This window comes from Rhyacophila brunnea, unplaced genomic scaffold (genome assembly GCF_057557595.1).
Source record: "Rhyacophila brunnea isolate RB1 unplaced genomic scaffold, BYU_Rbru_1.0 scaffold_13, whole genome shotgun sequence".
Lineage (NCBI taxonomy): Eukaryota > Metazoa > Arthropoda > Insecta > Trichoptera > Rhyacophilidae > Rhyacophila > Rhyacophila brunnea.
In genome coordinates, this window is record NW_028232785.1 from 22858755 (window position 1) to 22880338 (window position 21584).

General features: G+C 33.0%; 1 long non-coding RNA gene across 1 annotated transcript; it reads left to right on the forward strand.

Annotated features, from left to right (window-relative positions):
* The first annotated feature begins 328 nt into the window (after positions 1 to 328).
* Positions 329 to 10448, forward strand: LOC147076952 (uncharacterized). Its single transcript, XR_015069742.1, has 3 exons — positions 329 to 586; positions 8193 to 8339; positions 8451 to 10448. It is a non-coding gene; the product is annotated as an uncharacterized LOC147076952 (long non-coding RNA).
* Positions 10449 to 21584: the final 11136 nt, after the last annotated feature.

Genomic DNA, 21584 nt, shown 5'->3' on the forward strand with positions numbered 1-21584 from the left:
TAAAAGATATAATATCGATATTAAAAAATGCGCTAAAGGTAGGTTTTACTAAAATTTCGATATTTCCGAATTAAAATTGATGCTGCCTTAAAAAAAAATTGACAAGTCGAGAAAAAAAAAGGTAAAATAAATCATGGAATATCTTGAATTCGATGGATAGCATTTTTGTCGGAAGATGTCAATCATAAAATCCTTAATATAAAAAGGGCTAGATATTTTTGATTTTCTTCGTTATTTGTTGTGAAAAACAAAAACCTATTCATTTTCAATAGATTTTTGATGACAACGCATAATTTCTGGGACTGCGTACTAAATAGGTGGAAACACTGGTATTTAGCAGTGAAACACGAGGCTAGATGACGTTTACCTATTAATTGACAGCTGATATTGATATTAAATACCGCATAAAATGGAAGTAAAAACCGAAATTATTGATGAAGTATTGGTTGGCGAAACGGTGAAGGTTTTCGGCGACGGTACACAGCAATGGATTGACGTTAATCACTTCAAGGGCGAAGGTCGATTTGACGTGCAAGTCAAACAAGAAAATATCGATGACGACAGCAAAAGTATACACTTAAAAGACGTAAGTAGATTCCAAATTTGTTTAGGCGAGGGTATACACAATTTTGTTAACAAATGCGCAATCTAAATGAAAGTGATCAAATCAACAATTGCTAGTATTCTATTGCTCGACCATATTGTTTTATAGTCAGAGAGAACAAAAAGGCTTGTACAGTGGGTTTTCCTTCCAATTTCAAGAAGTCAGTAGGTAACGTAAAATAATTACCCACTTACTGATATCAGAATGTTTTAGTTAAATAGTCTTGTTGAGTGACAGTTAAGTGACAGTGCATCCAAAACCGCGGTGGTGCGTCGCATTAATTGTCAAAATAGATTCATTGTCGATCCGGCATATATATGTCGAAAAACCGGTTTCTTAGAGTGTAAATACGATGTCATAGCTGTCATACAATATGTATGTATAATATGTCGGAATGGCATACATATAATCATAGACACTAAAACGCTCTTGGCACATATGTGCACAATCGTCATATAGTCTATTTGAACCTTTAAGGCTTGGGTTCACTATGGAACAAATCGTGAAACATGACGCACAGCATCTACGTCGATGTTTCGGGAACGAAGCCGCGGAACATGTTTCTTGTTCAATATACGGACACACAACGAAGCAATGCCGCAGAATATTTGCTTGTATATAATTATCGCCGAAACGCGATAGCCGCCAAAGTGATTCTTATTGCAGTATCATTAGAGCACATTTTTGTCTTTCATGCCATGTCATGCGATGTCTAGACAAATTTTATTATCCGTTTTACCGACAAGCGCCTTTTACCAACAGTTGGAGCCAGTGGCACTTCACCTTTTTAAATGTATATATTTGATATATTTAATGAAATCGAGGACCTGCACAGAGTTGTTTGGATTATAAACCAGAAGATATTATTGTATGATCTTTTTGTAGAATAATCACTCCATAATAAGATAATCTGCTCGCAAATAAGTTACCTATATAATTGTTTGTAAACTTATATCACTTAACAAAAAATGCACGTTACAAACATTTGAAACTCTACGCACGTCCTGAAATTTAAACATTGTCATCAATTTAAATGTAGTCTGGGCAGTCCATATCATACAAATTTGCGAGATTTATTCAAAACAACATTCGCCGAGACCACACGGCGTTACTTTTAGTCAAACAAAATATTTGTAAACACGTCCACACTTTCTTGTTTGTGCGTTTTCATACGTTTTTCATGAGTAAGAAATACAAAAAAAGTGCACATTTGTTTAAAATACTTAGTATGAATTGTTTTTATACAAATATTTGCAAACAATTGATATGCAACTTTAAAACAGTGTTTAAATAATGTGTATTAATTTACAAGGAGACTTATCTTGATTTGGGACTTGGCATAACACTTGATGGCGATTCCACAACGTTTTTATTGTAAGTGATTTTGTATTCATATAATAATTGACATTATGTAGTCATATTGAAAGATCTCGGCTACACACGCCTACGTAAACAAGTGTAAATTTATAAACTGTTCATTTTATTATACACAAAAGTTAAATATCGAAAAAATTATGCAATTTAACATAAATAAAACGTAGCCCAACAGTCACAAGATCAACAGTGATATATATAATTTCTCACATAGAAGCCGGATTTTCTTTCATTTCATATGTAAAAATCCCGTATTTCACAAAAACAGTGAATTTTCAACATAAAAGATTAACATGAGAAAAAATGGTGAACTACTAAAAAAACAGTAATCGAAAACTTTGAAATGTTTAGTACCTAAATGTTAATGATAATATTATAATATACATCCATATATAAAAAAATCGGGTAAAAGTTTATTACATATTATTTTTATTCAGAATTTCCATGATTTATAAAATAATAAAAGGTTTCGAAGCACTGATCGCGTAAGTACCTCTGTAATTTGAAGCAAATATATACATGCCATAATAAATTATTACGTTTATGACACGCCGTCGCTGAAACAATTATTGGCATTATTATTTATCGGTAAAAATAATTATGTAGACTGTAGGGAATAAGATTTAAGTAGGTATTTAATTTTTGTTCTGCATAGTTAAAAAAATACAGTGGAGCAGTATAATAATATGACTTCATATTTTAATATAAACAAAGTAAATAACTTATTAATTGAGTTAGCATTTACTTGGTAGAATTCCATTTTAAAAGAAATGAAAATATAATTAATATTAAATTCTACAGGTTTTTTAGAAATTTGTCGATAGCTATTTCGGTTGTAACACCATTATCAAGACTATTCAGATAGGCCGTTTGCCTTTGCTAAAATACCATACGCATAGATAGAGACAGAATACATTTTCTTATTCGTTCAAACAATATTATGAATTTGTATACTTATTATTAATTGTAATATTATTAATACTTTAAAAACCTTAAGTGGGTTTTTAATGGATATCAAAATTTACAAAATTTATCGAAAGTACAGTGTTCGAGTGCTTTGGTTATTTCTTGACATTATTAATTAATTAAAATATTATTAGTATAATTTTGTTAATCATGTATTTAAATTATATTTAATAGTAGCGACGAATGCATTACCAAATTTTCATTAATTATGTGATTACTTTTGGATAATTCGCGATTAATTTCCAACTGTTCGAGTAAATTTAATTTTAGACCTTTGTTACATATATGCAAACATTCTGGCATTATTTTATCACTGATGGTATGCGAATTTGATATCAAATGCTTAGCGAACTGCTAGCGAATTAATTAAATAACCTAGCTTAATTAAATAATAAGCTTTTTACCTACTTTATTGTATTAATTTTATTATACAATATGTAATTAACTGCATTTGTTGATATTCTGTAGGTATTTACCATTGGTGAGTGGGCATAGTGCCTGAAGATGTCGAAACACGAAACCCGGGTCGAAAAAAACAACTCAAATGGAATAGTACAAAACTTAAATGCATTAGATTATTTATATATTTAAAAAAAAACTTAAAGCAAGTATAGGTATATAGAAAAAAGAACGATCCGATATTCAAAATTATAGTATTTTGAATGTGCTTTAAGTTATTAGCAGCCAATTAATAAGTATGTAATAAGCTTTTTACCTACGTTATTGTATTAATTCTATTATACACTCGCAGTGCTTATATGGTGGTCTAATACGTTTTCTTGCTCCGCTCGACCTGAACGACCATAGTACGGTCACGCCCTGTGCTTGGCCAAGATCTTGTCAATAAATTAATATCTTGTTCTAAAATTAAAAATAGTAAGTAAATTTTATTTATTTTTCTGTAATGGATAGAACAAAAAATATAAAAATTAAATAATGGATATATTAATTTTCGAATATACAGCGGTTGATAATATTATTGCTTTATTAATTAATATGAATCAAAATAATTCATAAAAAATCGAAATAAAAATAAACGTTTTTTTCATTGATTTTTTCTCGGCATCAAAAATAATATTATTCATATAATTTTTTTTTATCGTTAGAGTTTTAATATATTTTAATATTGTTATTAAATTAATTTTATTCTTTCACATCTCGTGTGAAAACTCATACAAATTCCCTATCGCGCAGTTTGGACCATACCATCGCACTTGCCATCGCGAATGACGATGGGTTGCCCCCTTGCGCTCGCTCGTAGAGCGTACACATGCAACTTGTCGCGGATCACGTAGAAAAGCCTCGCTATGTTGCGTACAACGTACGGAACAGTTTGCAACGTTGGGGCGGCTCGTAGACTCAATGCTGCGCGCCATGTTGCGAGACATTTTGTCCCCTAGTGAGTACAAGGTACAAGAGAAGCGACATCGTGTAACATGTCTCGCGTCACGTAGAAAAACCGCATATGTTGCATGCAACAATGGGCGACAGAGCGCAACGTTGCGCCGGCACGTAGACTCAATGTTGGGCGTCATGTCGCGATACATTTTGTTCCCTAGTGAATCCAAGTCTTTATGTTGGCGTCTTGTGTCACAGAGTGTAAATATAATGTCATATACTGTCATATATATGTCATACGATCTATGACAGCCTTCAATGTCATCGTTTTTTGGGTAAGTGTAAACACCTCGATAATTTTGTGTGACAGTCGATCCTTGCTGTGACGTCTATGCCAAACGTGTTGTTATATATTATTGTGTATGGGTCATAGATAGCGCGGGAAGTGTTTTTTCTGTCATCTTGACAGTAGACACAAGTACACGGTAATAATTGTTATATAAATAGTAATGAAATGGATAAAACTGATAAATGAGTTCGCAAAATCGTGGTGGAATAGACGGATGATGTTGTTATTAATTTAATTAGAATCCTGGAAACTAGTTCACTATTGTGGGATTGTGCACAATCCGATTATGAAAACAGAGTTCAAATAAATGCTGCTTGAGTCGAAATAGTTCAGGATTTGAAACTCAATGTTATTGCCAATCGGTCACCGGCCGTTATGTTTCGCATACGGGTTTTTTTTATATGGGGCTCACGGGCTCAACCTTTAATAATCATCCATCGAAATCTTCACACGGCAAGTGTAGGTACATGATTGGGTCCGAAATTTTTCTAAATAGTCATGCCACTCTCGACTCGACTAAATTAATTAGGTATAGATAATATTATTATTTTTGTTCGCAAAGAAATCACGGCATTTTTGTATAATCATCAGTTTCGGTAATCAATCAATTAATGATGAAACCCCACGCGCCCACTGACATTTTTAGTGTATCGGTATATCCGCAGTTTAACAGTAGGTACCTATTAATACCTGGAGGACAACGAACTCAGGTGGTGCGCTGAGCAAAGTCCTGGTACCTTTTGGATTAGAGAGAGGCATCGGGATAGTCACATTATATTATATTTATAATATATATTTTTATATTTGAAAGCGCTGCGCAGAGCTGGATTTATTTATCCAAAGCATTGAAGTAATACGCGAGGGTATACATTGATTCAGCATGACTAAGTTAAATTGTAGTTATTATAGGGCGCACGATCGGTGCTAAAACACATTAAATTGGCGGGTGATATGCATGTCGGTTATTCAAGGGCACGCAACATTTAATTGGTTTGCACAACACTTTAATTTAATAATTACAAGGTTGGGTTTACACAATATTAGCGATTACACACTTGTACGGCTTGGAATCAAGCAATCGTCCGTCAAGCCGCACGGACGCATGGGAGAGGTGTTTATGTCTCCTCTGACGTCGTATCGATACTATCTTTAAAAACATCTAAAATCATAATGGCGAGGGGTACTTTCACACTCAGATTGCGCGGGGTGGAGACTTACAAATTTTTGAAACTCTGAACGGTAAATGCGCCCGCAGTATTCAAGGTTGCATGTATTTTCTAAGAAGGCGTTCAGGTACGTGACCCTGTGTGAAGAAACGCTGTCAAACTGCGCGTTCGTTTGCAAACATTTATTTAGTTTTATCGGGGATTGTAAATTTTGCAGGGCTTGTCATTTATAATTTTATATGGAGTTTTGGGGTGGGTATGTTAGAACTTGCGAGTCGTGTGGTCGAAAACTGTGCGGTATGACAAGTTAGTATCGCCCGTTTCATACCGTATACGATAATAACTATTTTTGAATCCCACTCGCTACGGACTATTTTAACTCGCGAGTGACCAGTTGGCAACATCGCCAAAACCGAGAAAATCGATGTCTATGGTACGAGATGAAACATCAAAAACGAAATCATTATTTTTGTTGGTTATGTTTGTGTATAATTCCTATAATATTCGATTGATTCAGTATAATATGATATAGATATATGTACGTAGATATAACCTTACATAAATACGAAACCATATAATATTATTACACTGTAAAACAAGATTTAACAAAATAAACACAGTGTCTTCAATAACATTTATTTTTATGTAGGTATTTATTCATTACAAACCATTATCAAACATAAACATAATTAATTGAACTCAAGATAACAGAGTATTAAGTAACATTGTGAATAATATAATAATTTGGCATCTTTATTGTTTATAAAATGGTAATTGCCGTGTTCTTTCCGTGAGTGAACTCCTTTATTTTGATGTTTTGATTTTCAAGGTCACTGTCACATACGAAACGAAATATCAAAATAAACATGGAAATCGAGAAATAGGTACATGAATTCACGTCATTGGTCGTGCAAAAGTAGCAAAAGAAAGGAGAGGTTTTAATTAAGTGATCTTAATTGAAATCAGGTAAGGTTATGTCCGTCTCAACATTATACCTACCTACGACTTTTTAATTCTCCATGGATATAATACCTATTATAAACGTCATTATGTGTCAAAATATAACATACATCTTCTATATCTTTGATTAATTTTAAGCTATACAACCATATTCATTTTTTTGCATTGTAAACTCTTCACGCTTGTAGATAGTAACATTAAACTTACGATAATATACCTATATGGCGTGAGAATTTGTAAAATATATCTCACAAGCTCTTTGTTTAACCGGAAATTACGTATAAATAGTGCATCACTGAGTGAAAAAGCATTTTGACATAAGTTAGCATACCTAATTGAGGAGCAAATATTCAAAAAGTGATTTGTCACACATATTGAAAAATGCTGTTTATTGTCAATTCTGATAGTCCATATTTAAATCTATGAAAGGAAACCAGAATCAGTGTTCAAAGAACCTTTTATCGTATAAAAAAATATAATGCCTTGATTTTCATTCAAATAGTGTTTTGCCCACAAGTTTCATGCAAATCGTGTTTTGTCCAAATTTCAAATCAAAAAATGAACCACTTCCGCGAATTTTGGATTATACAAAATACCAGGTTTAAAATTCTTTCCTTAAACAGTTTTATAATAAAAAAAACCATTTTCAGTACAATATGTTTTTCTTGATTATCTCAGCTCAACATCTGTGTGACAAATCACGTTTTGAATGTTTGCTCCTCAATTATTTGATCTGTTTCGCGATGATTACGTGATCCTAAAAGTGCAGCAAAAGTAACTATTTATGGGATTGACATATTTTACAATAATTGGGTGAATGATACAAATATATAGCAATGCTTTGGCGAAATATAAAATAATAATATGTAGGTAATTATTCTTGCGAGCCCAATAATAAAATACTATCTTTTCGCAGCCTAGCCTTTCACTCTTATTTGACAGTTCAAAACTAAACTACGTTATCGGCGCGAGACATCAGTGCGCATGCTCACATACTCAAGTCGTATGAGCGGCTATGGTCACGAGTGCCCTTTGGTATGGGCAATAATGTCAACACGGATTATGACTAATTCAGGTAGTGATAAGTTTCGACATGCCATAATTCGATAACCTACGTCACGTTCGCGAATAATTACGATGTTTCACACGACTCGCAAGTTCTAACATAAGGCCCCAGGATGCGTGATTTGAGGCATACTTTGAGGGGGAGGATATATTTGGTGACACTATCAGCTATTTATCTGGAACTAATACCAAATACATGGAGAGCAATTATTAAACGCTTGACTGTACCTTAACAAATAACGTTCTGCCATTCTCAGAATAATAATCAACCAATGTGTTATGTGACGAATAGTTATATAAAACAATCAAAACATTACGGATAGGTTCATAATGGTGATACTGTTACATAACATTAATAATATTATTCTAGATGTGTGAAAACGGTCTGATCAATATAAAGTCTGAGAATGATAATGAGAGAATCGTCATCAAGGAAGAATTTGTTGACAATGCAAACCGCCAAATGAAAACCAGCCAACCTGGCTGCTCTGATCCACAGTACAGGCCACCAGATCAGGTATTTATATCAATTAACTTTCAAAACACATTCTATCGTTTTCGTTATCGTTTCTTTGTACTCTACATTTGTTTAATACAATTGAATATATAAACCCTGTTCTTTTTATAGGTTTATACCCAGCAATGTTTCATAGTACGTCACAGTAAACCACTGGACATCATCAGAAAAGACACAGTTGACAAAAGCTTGGTCTACCACAAAATAGCCCCTGCCACCAATAAAAGCAAAAAGATGATACAGCATTCAGAGATAACTATTAAAGATGAACAAAATATTAAATTGGAAGTTCAGAAACTATATTTGACAAAGGTGGTTCGAATTAAGTTGAAAAAAGTTTCATATTTTCCACGCAACTTTATTTGCCATTATTGTTACGGAGTGTTTGAATCTGTAAATCATCTAAATATTCACTCCGTTTCATGCATGAAGTATCAGGGTCTTAACTCATCCAAGTCAAATACTGGTGAAAAACCTCATCAATGTGATGTGTGTTTTAAAAAATTCAAGCAAAGTGGTTCTCTTAAAACGCATAAAATGATACATACCGGTGAAAAACCACACCAATGCGATCTGTGTTTTAAAAAATTTATACGATATTTTGAACTCAAACAACATAAAATGACACATACAGGTAAAAAACTACAACATTGCGATATTTGTTTTCAAAAATTTCTACGTATTGGTGACCTCAAAAAACATAAAATGACACACGCCAGTGAAAAACCCAATCAGTGCGATGTGTGTTTTAAAAAATTCATGCGAATTGATGGACTAAGAGTACATAAAATGACACATACTGGTGAAAAACCATATCAGTGTGATGTGTGTTTTCAAAAATTCATACAGAGTAGCCAACTCAAACTACATAAAATGACACATACTGGTGAAAAACGCCATCAGTGCGATGTGTGTTTTAAAAAATTTATACAAAGTAATCAGCTCAATTTACACAAAATGACACATACTGGTGAAAAACGCCATGAGTGCGATGTGTGTTTTAAAAAATTCATACGAATTAGCGAACTAAAGGTACATAAAATGACACACACTGGTGAAAAACCACATCAGTGCGATGTGTGTTTTAAAAAATTCATGCAAATTTATGTACTCAAAGTACATAAAATGACACATACTGGTGAAAAACCACATCAGTGTGATATGTGTTTTAAAAAATTTAGTACAAGTAGTCGTCTCACACTACATAAAATGACACATACCGGTGAAAAACGCCATCAGTGCGATGTGTGTTTCAAAAAATTTATACAAAATGGTCAACTCAAAACACATAAAATTACACATACTAGTGAAAAACGCTATCAATGCGATGTGTGTTTTAAAAAATTCATACGAATTGGTGAATTCAAAAAACATAAAATGACACATACTGGTTAAAAAAAAAACTACATCAAAAAAATAAAAAACCGGCAATTTCAAAATATTTCAAATGACTGAAAATCACAAAAACTTTGCTGAAATATGTGACATGTTCAGGAAACGAAAAACAAGTTCATTACTTGAAATTTCAATGCTGGAAGATCTTTCATATTTATTTATTTTATATACTGCAAGATACATTATATCATAACATAATATCACAAGAATAATCCAGCGGTATAACGCATTTAATAAGAAGAAATTATATTTATTTAACAGCGGATTCTGCATTTTAGCAGCGATCGCTCCGAATTGTGGTGATCGGGGATGCCGAGCCGTATTTTTAAATGCAAGTCGTCATTAACTACAGAGTTGCAAAAAACAGTTATCCAAAAAATAATTGAGATATTAAATTACGTAGTTATTATTAGGACTATTATTTGTATATAAAAGTAGTAGGAGGAACATAATGTAGGTAATAATATATATTTATGTAGGAAAATAATTAAGCTTAGACGCGATTTTTGTTTGTCGGGTTTGGTTTTCTGAATTTAATTCTATAAAACATCGAATATACTTAACTAAGTAGATTATAAATAATATGGCTTAAAAATATTAATATTTTATGTTTACATTTTAATAAATAAGTTAGTAGGTAATGATGGGTTTCCTACATTAATGGACATTGGATCACAGGTAATGGAGCAATTAGTTAAAAAAAACTGGTAATTCCGTTGGTTTTTTTTTATTTATGCAATTGATATTAACTTGACTTATGGTAATCCTTAGTGTTGTTGGGGCTCTCCGACGCTTGGACTCATCCCCTTCATCTATATTTTTTTTGGACGCTGGTAAAGTTTCGCTTGATTCTACGTGGTGATGTCAGTCTCCGGTCCTTGATGAGGGCCGGGAGATGAAGCAGCCTCCAAAGTCAAGTGTTGTTACTTCCTACAATGTTGTTACTTCTTACAAATTGATATTAAATGTGTTATTGTAAGTAATATATGGATATTTTTTAAAACCAATAAACACCCATCATAAATAGCTAAATACCACTATTAAAAATACAAAGGGTGTTGATGACAAAAAAGTAAGGTACACATTTGATAATACACAATATTTATTTCCATAATTCTTCTGTGCGTTCAGGACGAACTGGCGATGAATGTTCTATTATATTTAGTCGCATAGCTTTATTATTATGTTTATAATATCACTTAAAACCCACAAAATTAATAAAAAAATAACCATTTCTTCAACCCATTAGGTCCTTACTCCGACTCCAAACACACATTGAAATTAATCTAATATGGGTACTGCCGCACATAGCGTCAGTGCGATATTTTTGGTAGAAAAAACATCAGCAGCCTGATGATTTACATTCATTACTGATTTCGTAAAATTGAGGGAAAAACCACGGTATAAACCCTTTTAATATGATTCATTTTAAAACAATATCGTACAGAAAAAGAATTGTTAACCTTGAAGAATAGTCGTGCTAAGTTTCGATTAGAAATTGATTGCGCATTTGTTAACCAAAATTTGACAATTCTTACCTCCTTTAAGTGGACATTTTTGCTGTCGTCGTCGATATTTTCCTGTTTGACTGACACGTCAAATCGACCCTTTCTCTTGAAGTGATTTACGCCAATCCATTGGTATGCACCGTCTCTGATTACCTCATCCGTTCCGTCAGGCAATATTTCATCCATAATTTCGGTTTTTACTTCCATTTTATGCTGTATTTAATATCAATATCAGCTGTCAACAGGTTAATGTGATGGGACTTCGAGTTTCACCGCTAAATACCGGTGTTACCACCTTTTTAGTACGCTGTTGAAGACAGTATGCGTTGTCATTAGAATTCTATTGAAAATGTATACCTGGGTACTTTCATTTCGCTCCATTTTCGAAAGTGAAAAAAATGCTGTCCCTTTGCTTCGTTGTATGGATTTTTCGACTGGATTCGGGACTTTGAGGTGAACAAATAACACACCGGAATTGTGGTGGAAACGGTAAGGTATATTTACGTTAATATATTCTAAAGGTTACATTTTTATACAAATTATTTTCAATTTATGGTTTTGTCAGATAGCAAGGTTAAAACTGCTTACTGCGTTGCTGTCAAAAATGCTTCTCGCGCCAAAATAATCGGTCGCTTACGAGCGGTACAAATGCGGCGTTGCCATTGGTATTTTTTTTTTAACGGCATTCAGACAATGTTGCCGGTCAGATATTTAACATTATTTAATTATTTTCGCAATCAACCCTTACTATTTGTTTATTTGATATTGATTTGGGCCTCTCCAGATTCACAAAGACATCCCCAAATGGGGGCAATTTGGGAATGTAACAGTACCTACTATTTTGTTTCTTACATGTGATAATAATTAATGTGCAATTTTTCATCAATATGTAAATCTGACGCGGCAATATAAACGAAAGACAGATACAGAAACTTACGACAAAGGAAAGGTACAATAAGCAGCTGAATTTATAAATAAACAATCTATTGACAGGATATGAAGCAACATACAATCATTTATCATGTTAACGAAAGAAGAGAAGACAGTAAGTACATAGTTTTAGCAGAAGTAAAATATTACCCAAAGAGATTGAAACTCAAAGAGATTGGACTCCTCTCACAGAGGGAGCACACAAATGTCAGTGCGTACTCGTTTTATGAGTCAAAGTTGTATCCTCATGAAATAAGGTACACTTTTCTGCAAATGGACCGTACTCGGACATAAAAACGCCCCACTGAGTATTTTTTTTATCAATACTTTAGCTTACAACCAATTTATGATAAACGTATTTTCATTATGAAAAGTTCCCGCAATAAAAACTTTATTAGGATTCAGGGTTAGAAAGAATAATGCAAATGGAAGTGTTTTATTTTTAATAGCAATACAAAAAACACAATATTTTTAAAAATTAAACACAAATCAGTTAATAGCAAAAGGGTTAATAAATATTGGAATAAAAAATATGTTCTTGTTTTTACATATTGTTCATAATCTCTATATACTCGTATATAAAAATCTCGTGTCACGATGTTTGTGGTCGAACTCCTCCGAAATGGCTCGACCGATTTTTATGAATTATTTTATGTATATTTGTTAGGTATGAGAATAGGTCAACAAGTATATTTCATACCGCTAGGTGATAAGGGTATCTCTATCCAGAAAAAGTTTCTTTTTTTTTGTATTTTTTTTATTATTTGACATAAAAAAATACCTACAACCCCAAATTTTTACTCTCCTACCCCCACACTCCCATTTTTTAATCGCGATTTTATTATTTTTGTATGAACAAATTTAACCGTCGTTCGTATTTCAAACAGAACGAAATTATTTGTGTTGTTGAATGACAGATGGCGCTACGTCCGAGAAGAATTCAAGAGAAACGTCGCGTCATTTTGACATTTCATTCGGCATATCACAACGCAGTGTGTGCAAAATTTTGTACGATTTATTTTAATTTATCTATTTTTATGTGCGTGTATCAAAGTCACAATGCCAGCAAGACGCAAGGGGGGCCATTTGGGCTGTCAAACGAATAAAGCAACAAACATGCGAAATAGTAGAGCAGAAAGAACAGACGAACAAATCCAACAAGATAACAAAAATTTGCGTGTAAGCATGTCGCAATTGCGTGCATCTCAATCACAAGAGGTACGAGCTGAATGAAATCAACAACGACAATTGGAACGGAGCCAAGCGCGCCGGTTCGTAGTTAATACACGCAGATCAAATGACCGACAACGCCAACAAGTACATCAAACATTTACATGCGCTTCGTTCCTTCGTCTCGCATTTGAGTACGAGCCAGATATTGAATATTCCGCTCATCCGAAAGTGCTGATTGGTGCTATGGACAAAGAAAGTCCCCATTGTCATGCGTTCAAATTCAAACATGAGTCAGCCGGGATGTGTTGCGCATCAGGAAAAGTGCAACTACCAGAAATTGAGATACCACCAGAACCATTGAACAGCTTGCTCATCGGCACGGTTCCAGATTCGAACCTGTCCCTGAAGTCCATTCGCACATTCAATTCATGCTTCCAAATGACTTCGTTCGGAGCAACAGAAATAGTTCACAATACTGCGGCAAATGGTCAACAATTCCATTCTACGTTCAAAATCAAAGGCCAAGTATACCACAAAATAGGCTCATTCCTGCCAATGCCAAACGAACCACATAAATTTTTACAAATCTACTTCATGGACGGTGAGGACATCAATCATGTGGATGCACGTTGCGGCTACAATAGCCTCAATTCGCCTAATGCCAGGCGTATCGTCGGCGAGCTGGACGCCCTGTTGAATGAGCACAATGAATAATTGAAATTTTTTAAAGCACACATGCACGAATTGCAAAGTGACAATCACGCTATTGTCATCAATACTGATAAAACACCAGCTGGAGAGCACGTGCGTCGATTCAATGTGCCTGTTGTTGACGACATTGCTGGAATCATGGTTGGCGACCGCACATCGACGCGAGAAATCGTGGTTCGAAGAAGCAACAATAATCTGGAGTTCATCGCTGACACACACCGTTCATACGACGCTCTCCAATATCCGCTAATTTTCTGGAAAGGACAAGACGGATATTGCATAAACATTAAACAACGAGATCCTGTCACAGGTAATTCATTCATTATGAACATCATTACTCATTTTGAATTGAGAAAATGAATGGTTGATGTTTTTGTGTTTTTATCGGCGGGCATCGTCTATAGCGCTCTATTCATCTTTCTGTCATAGATCCCATCCCCACATACTTACGATACATTTGTTATTTTTTATTTAACAACCAAAATATTCACTAGAAATAATTTATATGGCAGAACAACGTTTGCCGGGTCAGCTAGTAATATATAAAATAACATAGTATTATTGTTTAGATAAAACTGTTAAATACAAAACACAAATAATATGTTAAAAAATAATTACACAGTTAATTATACACAAAAAAGAAGTTTATGATATTACCTATTTACACATGTGTATGTTTGAAAATATTTTATGAAATAAATATATAACATGGTTCGTTTATGACATATTGTTTATAAAATTACTTGTTTAAATAAACCTATTAGACACAAAATACAGGTATGTTGAAAATTTGATTATATAAATAATTACAATAGTTTATCTATTTTGCATATTTTATTATTATTCATACAAAAAAAACATTAAATAATTTATAACATTAAAGAATTGCTACATTATATTCCATTACATACAATTTTTTTTTTCACCACTTCTTAAAAATATATTTAATTCTCAAATGAAATATAAATCTATGTAAATAATGAATGTCATTAACTATTACTAGTACTAGTACTGCCCTGGGCATTTTTTACACTATACAACCATTTTCAACGTTTATTGTAAAAGTTGTGAATTGTTATTGTAAAAGATCTTTTAGGAAAAACTATCAATGTGTAAATTAATAGTAGGGAATCCAATCCCGATCCAAAATACTGATCCCGCGATTTCGGGAATACAATTTGACAATCTCGGGATTGGCATTTTTTTCCATTGTTAATATAAAAAAAATATATTTACATATAAAATTGATAAAATCGGTCAAAAATGAATCTAGCATAATTTATACTATTTAAGACATTTATTGTTAAAATTGTATACGTTCGATCTTGGAAATACATAAGTTTAATGGAGTAAATAAAATTGTAATATAAATAATGTAAATTTAATATGAAATTGCTGTTTCTGATAGTAAAGACTAAATGAATGGGTCATGGTGTACTTATGGCCTTTCCGCTTCATAAATCTAATTAGTCAGCCAAATATGAAACTGCCGTTAAACGTATGAGATCATGGTGGAATTACTTTTGTTAATAGTGCTAAGCATTGTTTTTTCCAATCTTTTGAATTTTTATTAATTTATGTGAAAAAATAAAATGAATCAGCAACTTACAAACGGTATAAATCAAACTTTATTCAATTATTTGTTATTAAAAATATTTTTCTGTTTTTCGTTTTTATTTTATTTTCCAAAAAAATTTATAAAAAAATCAATCCCGAAAGTTTCAGAATTATGTATATCAATCCCGGGATTCACAGGTATCGTAAAAAGCTTGGGATCCCGGGATTGGAATCCGTAATTAAGTGTGTATATATTGTTCCAAAATGCTGTGACTCCTTTGTATTCTTCCATTAATACACACTTTTTAGCCGAAGAACGTAGAATAATATAACACCCATTTATCCGCTACCCGCCATGTTGTTTTACGACACTAACTTGAAGGTAGCAGCTTCCAGTAAAACCAACTGTTTTTCTCCGATTCGTATTTTTTCGTACGTAAATGATGGCATGTTCCTCTCCAGTCTTCAATCGCTTTGTTGAAAATTGTTCATGTTTCACAAAAAAGGTAGTCTTCGAATTAATAGAACAGTATGTCAGTGACGTCCCTAAACAAAATGCTGCCCTTAGGCAGCGCTATAATGCCGCCCTATTTTTATAAAGTATTTTTTATCATCATTTCATGACTGCAATATTTAAGAAATGCGTTGTATGGATACATTACAAACAAGATATATATTAGGTACTAAATGTAATTTAAACGCCTTTTCTGCTTCAATAATCCACAGTTTCAGATACATTAAAAAATACACCTAACAACTTCCAAAGTGACTGGTAGAAATGTTTGGATAAAATTTCAATTAGGGAAGTATGTAGCTACCTATAATTTAAATGTAGTTAGCAAATCTGCACATGTCACAAAAGACGCGGCGTCCAAGTGCAATGGAGTTAACTAGACATCGCCAACCCGACCAAATAATTACAGTCCTGTCAAACCTTTCATAGTAGGTAATTAATGCATTTTGTTTCCAACCAGTGAGCTATTTTTTAAACGGAAAGATATTTCCGTCATTACTAAGTTTATGTACTTACTTAGCTATTTCTATATATAGATTTTCCGCCTTTCGGGTAACTACTGCCCCCAAGCGACGCTCAATCTGCCTACCCCCACGGGACGTCTCTTCAGTATATTAACACACCGTTTAAAAACGAAGTACTTGGACACGATTGGTAGGTTTTATAAAAAAAAGTTATCATTGTCTTTAAAAAGACGCAAGTCGAAGAATATGCACGGAAGAAAGTTTGCGATGCTGTTGTAATCGATTAGTATTATGTATAACTTATTACACAGTACAATCATAAACGTGATGTTAAAAGATTGTCCACAAAGGTCCACTATATAATGTTGACAAAACAAGTTTTTCACATGATTCTTCAAAAATTAAACTGTTAGTCGAATCCGTCAACTATGATAGCGACACGAACCCAAAATGCTGAACTTCAGTTGGCATTCGCGAAGTACATTTTAACGATTCAACCATTTTAATCTGGTTTCCTTGTCAATTCCACCACTAGGTAATAGAACGCCAGCCCCATGCCAGCAAAAATAAAATATACTTAAGTAAGGTGCATTGGGGTAATTCCGACAGGAATTTCTATGAGATGACTAGAGGTTATATATTTCGGTTAATTATTCAAAGTGTTTTATATTTACTGCCATTATTGTTTTACCTCTGTGTACTTAAAGAAAAGATGTATGATAAATATATATTAGATTCTTAAATATATAGTTGGGTTCTTTAAATTGAGGATTTGAAATATTGAGTCATTTTTTTTTTGCATTGGGGAAATTACGAACTATCTTGGGGTAATTCCGAAATTATTCAAAAGTTGATTTTATTGCACTTTGGCCGAAGGTTTACCTTTCTTTTTTGACCGTAATTAATCCTAACACAAAATATCATCAATTTTGTTAATAGTATCCAAAATCCCTAACTTTTGATACTATTAGTTCGGAATTACCCCAAAAAAAGATAGTGGTTCTCAACATTTCAGTTAAGAACTTAGGATTAAAGGGATTGTGGAACGGGATGGAGCAGAGTAGGTTTATTCCCGGTTGTCACTACCAGTTTTGTTCCCACCGGTGACAAATAATGAGAAAAATATCCCAATATGACACAAGCACCTACCACCTTAAATCATTAAAATAAAGACGAGGAAAATCAAAGAAGGTGATAATTTTAAAAATCAATTTTTATTTGAGTCTACATTCTTATTTGACTTCTTGATAGAACAATATTTTTTATAAAGATATCTTTTGTTTACTTACTGCTTTTTGCATAGCAAAATAAACTTTCTTCATACCCATACAATTAAATTAGTCAACATTAAAAATGTTAAATCAAAGTCGGAACTTGTGTTTTTAATCATTTTCATCTACTTTTATGGCATAAACTTATAATTTATTCCTGCTAGCAAACCCAAAACTAAAATGCGGGCTACACTGTTAAAAAAATATAACAGAATTGCTTAAGACATGGACTGAAAGCCTCACATATACATAATAATGATCTATTGGTTTGGTACGCAATCAGTCAAATTGAATTCTATCTTTATCATTACATAAGTAATATTCTATTTCATCAGCACTTTTTTGTATATCTATCTTCTTCACTATTAATGACTCTGGAACGTTGTCACTATCTTTTCTTTTGGTCGTAATAAAGGTTAGCTGCTGCTGTGGTCTCATAGTTTTTAAGAAGTTTATAGAGAAATATGTTTCCTCATGTTTTATTATTTCTTCTATGAACCCAATATAGTACCTCCATTTTTTCTGATTGAATATCTGACAAGCACTGAATCATTTAATTTGTAATGTTCCTTCATGGCAGGGTCCTTTTCTTGAGTTTTGTATACTATATCTTTATTTTTCAGTTTTAGTAGCAGTTGTTCATCTTTGTCTTTTTCTTTTGAGTCTTCTCTAGTTGTCATATTTTTTCCTTTTATAAAAACATCAACGTTGTCTTTGTCATCTCTTTCAATGTGTCTTTTCTCTTCGTTTATACATATTACGTACATCTAAATTATATATAATTTTAGTTTCTTTACAGATTGAGAATCACTGCCAATTACTATGAAAAAGTTAAGTGGGCTATTGCGGAGTGAATATGTATTGGAATAACCCCAAAGGGGTATTTCCGAAAAAAAAATAAAAACACAGTTAGGACGCTGTGCTCCTCTGACGAATTCGTAAAAAACGATAATCTATCGTAAAAGCATTCACTTATTCAAATAACTTACCAGAATTCCGAAATATGTAAGTTGGGGTAATTACGAATCAGCAAAAATGGCGCGAAAAACACTTCTCCGAAAAAACTTGATGGTATGCACGCATTGTTGACACTAGCGACTAGCGACGACTTACGAAGCGATCACAATGAACATGGCTTCTAGACTTAATGTTGCCAATAGGAAAATATCGCTTCGATTGGCAGAATTTTTGAACTTTCGGAATATACCCATATTCGGAATTACCCCAATGCACCTTACTTAAATAAGTCCCATAGCCAAACTGACAAGTTAAAACAACTTCTCAGAGTGAGCTACGGATGGTATAGCAGTCGGCCAAAAAGCCATGAAGAAGCAATACTTACTTACGTTGCACGATGTCATAATAAATTCAGCTCAACTCTTTAATGAATACTTTACGACCATTAATATAAGAGGCACCTACCAAAATAAACTTTACAATGGGTGAGACTATATTTTTTCTAATAGCTAATTATATTTTTGTACTGCATCGCACTGATGTGGATTTTTACCACTAGGTATGTGTCATTTTGTGTTCTTTGACATGACCTCTTCTTCGATGGCGCTACAGCTCAAGTCAAGCCCTGGCCTCCTACACTGCCGTCTTCCAGCCGGAACGGTCCTCCGCACGTCTTTTCCAGTTCATGATTTTTAGCAGCTGGTTGGCATATTTTGTAATGTTGTCACCCCATCGTGTGCGTGGCTTTTGACGTGACCCGGTTCGCTGCTAGCTCATAATGTTAACTGGGTTGTCACTAAGGATACTAGGGATGAACTAGGAGGGTGGATCTCCCTTGTGGCAACACAACTTTTGATTATCCGTAAATAAAACTCTTGGTTGGTGTGATACCAAATTTATTCAGGTTCAATGTTCACAGTGTCACAATCATGTTATTTATTATTGTTCAAACAATTAAAACTTATGAAGGTGTCCGTAAACTATTTATTTAATTATTATATAATCTTTATAAAAAGTTTCGAAATGTTCACACTCAATTCGAGGAATGTACACGTAAATGTTCGGTAAATATTTTTATTTCGTAAAATATTTTCTTAAACAATGTCACAATCGTATTCATTCACATAATATTCAGTTTAAGAAAAATTGTTTTTATTTTATAAACTGCTCACAGAAGGTTCATTTGTATTTTTAAACTTATTTATTAAAAGTCATTAATGTTTACAAACTTATTTAATATAATTAATTTATATTTACAAACTTATTTAAGAAAAGTTTGTTTATTATTAATTAATATAGTTTCAAAAATTGGTAATTATAATTATAGAATAGTTTCTAAAGTTTATTATTATTAATTACAAACTGGATTTATTAATTCGTTTTTTTTTGTAAAACAAACTCTTACGTAATTTATTTCGATTACGGGATCCCGAAAAAACACGTAGTGAAAGCCCCGCGATTCTTCCAAGAGCGAATGAAAAAGATGTTACTCCGCGAGATACGTCACGATTGACAGATATCCGGTTTTCGCGTTACTACAAGCCTCGCTGAAGGAAGACCTTTAAACTGATTTTCGCGTAGGACTGCGCCTTGCCGATGGAGGACTTTCTATCGACGACTTGATGAACTGCTGGACTGGTAAACTGTTGCTTGTATAGAAAAGGGGTCCCTTTTTATACTCTCTGGATTGAGATCCAGTAAAAAATAGTCCGTAAGGGATAGCAAATCTGTCCCTTTCGCACAAAAGTTAATTTAGGTATATCTTCTATTTATGATACCTTTCTAATAGAAATAACTTTCACTAAAGTCGAGCTGAATTTACTTTATATAATATTTTCACAAAACTACGCGTTGACCGTGATTATTTTTATAGCCTCCGGAATACGTTTCGTAAATACGTAGTTAGAATGACTCATCAAAAATAGTCGATTTTTTATATTTTTATGCATTCAAATGAAAGGAAAAAATTATTAGCTTTCCAATAAGCTATTGTAATAAGAATTCGTGTATAAAATAAGGGGATGGCAACCTTTAATCTAAAACGATAAAACACAGGCGCTACGCCCATCAAAATTTCCCATGATTTTTTCCACCACTCTAAACTATTCTAATCCAATAGAAATTTATCTAACTTTAATAAAACTAGTTGGCCCCGAAATAACTTTCTCATTCGATAATTTCCCTCAGAACGGAAATAATCACATAATAATATTACAACGGTATACCCAATATTCACATGTAAATATATAAATGCCTTAATTTAACAGAGATGTTAATCATGAGCAACCACTAATTTATTTATCTCTTTAATGTAGTTTTAACATGGTAATTCAACCGCAATTTCTAATTTTTTTTCCCCGCGCGACGCAGAACAGCTGATCCGAATATTTCGGCGTTTTATTTTACGTGAATTTTCAAGGTCGAGAACTATATTTAGGTACTAAATTTTAATACCTTATTTCTTCATTCATTTGAAGTGCGATTAAGATTTATTGTTGCTTATGGGTAGAAACCCATGTAAGGCAAGGTCTCGAGATTCTCTACTAGTTATTTTTACAATATTTAATGGAATTCGCGGGTTTTTAGCATATAAAAAATCTGTATTTTATAACTACGCGTACATAAACATATGTACGAGTTTACAATATTTTTACAATAATAGCTTAGCTCTACCTTAATCTAATTTAATTAGTAGAAATTTTTATTGTTCATAATTGTACAGTACAAGAATTTATAAGTACTAATTTTTCTATTTTTATACATTT